The sequence below is a fragment of the Ovis aries genome, chromosome 9, assembly GCF_016772045.2.
Source record: "Ovis aries strain OAR_USU_Benz2616 breed Rambouillet chromosome 9, ARS-UI_Ramb_v3.0, whole genome shotgun sequence".
NCBI classification, from domain to species: Eukaryota; Metazoa; Chordata; class Mammalia; order Artiodactyla; family Bovidae; genus Ovis; species Ovis aries.
The window spans coordinates 81,297,872-81,301,962 of record NC_056062.1 but is presented as its reverse complement, the minus strand read 5'-3'; the positions used below and the strand labels follow the sequence as shown (position 1 = coordinate 81,301,962).

Here is a 4,091-nt window from a genome sequence, read left to right as displayed (position 1 = left end):
AAAGACAGCCATGTTCATCATTTGTGTTTTCTGTGGTCAATTTCACATTCAACATTTCAACTTTCAGCACAGTGGAATGGTTGTGTCAGAGAGCATTGGGACCGTAGAAAGCCTAAAATACTATCTCTCTAGCCCTTAATGAAAAATATTTGCTGGCTCTTTCCATCCCGGGCTGCCACAGTGAGCGGAGCCTCCACCACGTCCATGTGTCTATAACGTATGGTCATGCAGAACTGCTCCAGCTTCTCGATCAAGAGGAACAAGCAGACTCACAACACTGAAGAGGAACTAAAGAGCCTCTTGATGAAGGTGAAAGAGGACAGTGAAAAAGCTGGCTTAAAAACTCAGCATTCAAAAAACGAAAATCATGGCATCTAGTCCTATCACTTCATGGCAAAGAGATGGGGGAAAAGTGGAAACAGTGTCAGATTCAATTTTCTTGGGCTCCAAAATCAATGTGGACAGTGACTGCAGCCATGAAATTAAAAGATGTTTACTCCTTGGAAGAAAAGCAATGACCAACCTAAATAGTGTATTAAAAAGCAGAGATGTCACTTTGCCGACAAAGGTCTGTATAGTCAAAATTAAGGTTTTTCCAAAAACCAGTAGTAATGTATTGATGTGAGAGTTGAACCATAAAGAAGGCTGAGCACCAAAGAATTGATGCCTTCAAACCGTGGTGCTGGAGGAGACTGTTGAGAGTCCTTGGACTGCAAGGAGATCCAGCCAATCCATCCTAAAGGAAATCAGTCCTGAATATTCATTGGAAGGACTGATGCTGAAGCTGAAAGTCCAATACTTTGGCCACCTGATGCGAAGAGCTCACTCATTGGAAAAGACTCTGTTGTTGGGAAAGATTGAAGGCAGGAGGAGAAGGGGACAACAGGATGAAACGGTTAGACAGAATCACTGACTCAATGGACATAAGTCTGAGCAAGCTCTGGGAGATACTGAAGGACAGGAAAGCCTGGCCTGTTGCAGTTCATGGGGTCGCAGGGTGTCGAGCATGACTGAGTGACTGGACAACAGCCCCAAACCCAATAACCTGAAGGCCTGCACCTCTTTCCAATATAGTGGGCTCATTCACAGCAAGACTGTGGGCATGTAGCCCGCAGTCGTTGGCAAAAGGGTCGTGATGGTGCCGGAGATCTGGCCAGCACAAATTGGTTACTTCCGACGTGCAAATCACCATGAGTAAGAATGCTCAGGTCACCTTTAGGAGCATCCGGCACTTGATCTGGAAGAACAAGTACCACCCAGATTTGCGCATGGCCACCATCCCCAGAGCCAGAGCCATCCTGTGCAACCAGAAGTCTGTGATGGTGAAGAAGAAGCAGACCCACCCCATCAAGAAGCTCCTGAACCATCTATCCCCTCCCCAAAGCAATAAAGCTGTCAGCTGATTTTCCTCAAATTTAAAAAAAAAAAAAAAACTTTGCTGATGACTGATATATGTCCTTCCCAAGTCTTCCTGATCATGTGCCTTAAACTTAACAGTCTGTTTCTTTGCCTGAATCTGTATTCTCAACTCATTGTTTACAAAGCTTTCTGTATAACACCTGGCACATATTATTAAGCAGTAAGTACTTGATGAATGAATATAACCACTAATTTCATTATAAGACAAATAGAATAGCATATCAGAAGCTCAAAAGATGAAAAGCCAATGGTACTTCTTGTTACAAACAGCTCAGCAACATTTTTCTTGGTGAATATGCAGTTTGAGCTAAAATGTCTGCCATTCTCTCTGTATAAGATCTACTGGTTCTAGACTCCCTGGCTTGTAATTACAAAGCAAAATCTTCTAATGCCAATAATAAGACCAACTTCTATACCTTTTAAGTGCAATCTTCTTGATTATAAGCAGCCACTGACTGAAGACTTCAATTAGAGAGGGAGATTTCTTAAACCCTGGGGCAAAAGTTTAGTTCAAAACAACTTGGAAAGTGGTTTAACTCTTTGAGGATCACCTGCCTACCAGCATACAGCATTCACAGCAAACTCATGATTTTGCACAGTTTAAAGAAAAGAATCATTCCCTGTTGTTGGATGGCTTCTCTCTCCTGAATACTGTCACTCTGGTTAAAGTTAACATGGAAGAAATGTGGGTAGGGAAGACAGAGTTCAGTTTGCTTGTTTAAGTCTCTTTATTCTATTTCAAAATAGCTGGCCCTGGATTTAAAATTTGGGGAAGCTTCAAAACCCTTTGCAACAGTGCAGACATAAATTGAAGCTATGCCTACCCAGCAGAGACTCCGAGAGACTGTTATCATACACCGTATCCCAGAAAGAGCCAAACATTCCTGCACAGAAGCCAGCCAGGCTGGGAAGTAGGATGATCAGAAAGAACCTAGAGAAATTCCATAAACATAATTAAGAAATGTCTCATCTCCCAAACAGAAATATGTATTCTATAGCTTCTGCAAATTTGCAAATATTCAGAATGAGAAAATTTGGGCAATCAAGTATAAACTAAAGCAATAAACCCCCCTGATGCTCATCTATTCAGTCAATTGCTCCTTATTTCTGTCACCTTCTCTATGAAGCCTTCATTATTTTACTATTTAGTTTAGACTTAGTAAATTCATTATTTTCACAGTTTTTCACAGTTGGCTTCCTTTCAACCCCTAAGCATTATGTATTGTTCCTTACCCTTAAGTGTCACACTTCAGCCTCTAGAGGGAGTTCAAGTCCCCAGATCCTCAAGAGGAAGAGCTCTGTTGTGACGTGTGGAGGGCCCAGTTCTGTTCGACCCAGGTGTCTGGGATGGAGCCTTTGGTGGGAGGAACTATGAGGTTCAAGGCTGTCCTCCTGCCTGGAGTACTCACCAGGGTTCCCTCTCCTTTGAGAATCTCCCCTGTCCTATTAGCCTTTTTAAAACAAGCTCTAAAAACGGTTTCACATTTTTCTTCCTCTTTCTGGCTGTATAGCTTCTATGATAGTCTCAGCAGAGGGATCTTCCCAGTTCAAATACAGTCTAAACTAGCTTATGTGGAAAGGAGAACAGAGAAGCATTTCATAAAAAGTTCTGATTAGTAATGTGACAAGATAAATGTTAGTGCAATCACTATGGAAAACAGTATGGAGGTTCCTCAAGAAATGAAAATACAACTAATATATGATCTAGCAATTCCACTTTGAGGAATTTATCCAAAGAAAATGTAAACACTAATTCAAAAAGATATATGCATCCCCAGGTTTATTGCAGCATGGTTTACATTAGCCAAGATACAAAACAACCCGTGTCCATTGATGGATGAATGGATAAAGATATATATGTATATAGATAGAGATAGATAAATATAATGGAATATTATTCAGCCATAAAAAGAATGAAATCTTATCTATGACGACATGAATGGGCCTTGAGGGCCTTATGCTAAGTGAATTAGGTCTGACAGGGAAAGGTCAGGCAGAGGCAATCAACATTTTATTTCTACAAGTTTAAATTATGCTATGAATTAATTACCATTAATATGGTACCCTGTACATCAAGAGATTTATTATAACAAAGAATTTAGAGCCTCTAAATTTCTGACTGCTAGTACAGAAGAGTTACCCCAGATTTCCTGGGGTATGTTTATAAAACATTCTTAAAGTGGACTTACCCAGCGAGAAAAATGAAGTGACATGGCAACACCACATGAAATATATTTGCCACAGAATTTTTCAAAAAAAAATCGCTATTATGAAAACATACTAGTTTTTATTGCATTTTAGGGAGTGTGGATTATTGGAGATTATTCAGGAAATAGAAAATGTTTAAAACACAGAAACTTGCTTAACAAAATGTTATAGTCTGATTTTGGTGTGACCATTTATTCCCTACCTGCCTAAAATATTATTTCTTCTCTTTTGAAGGTCATAATTGTAAATCTACACCTTTTGTTCAACTTATTACTATCTCAGTAATGTGGAGAAGGTGTTCAAACTGACCCACAGTTTAGAAGAAGCGAGAAAGGGAGAAGGGGTTGGTTAAAAGGCACGAACTTCCATTTATAGAATAAATAAGTTGTGAGCATGTAATGTACAGCATGGAAGGAAGGAAGAAAGGAAGGAAGAAGAGGGGGTGGGGAAGAGAGGGAGAAAGG

At 40.1% G+C, this 4,091-nt stretch overlaps 1 pseudogene; it reads left to right on the top strand.

The window, feature by feature from the left end:
* Positions 1-219: 219 nt before the first annotated feature.
* On the top strand, positions 220-1,414 carry LOC101109188 (large ribosomal subunit protein eL28-like; annotated as a pseudogene).
* The last annotated feature ends 2,677 nt before the right edge of the window (positions 1,415-4,091 follow it).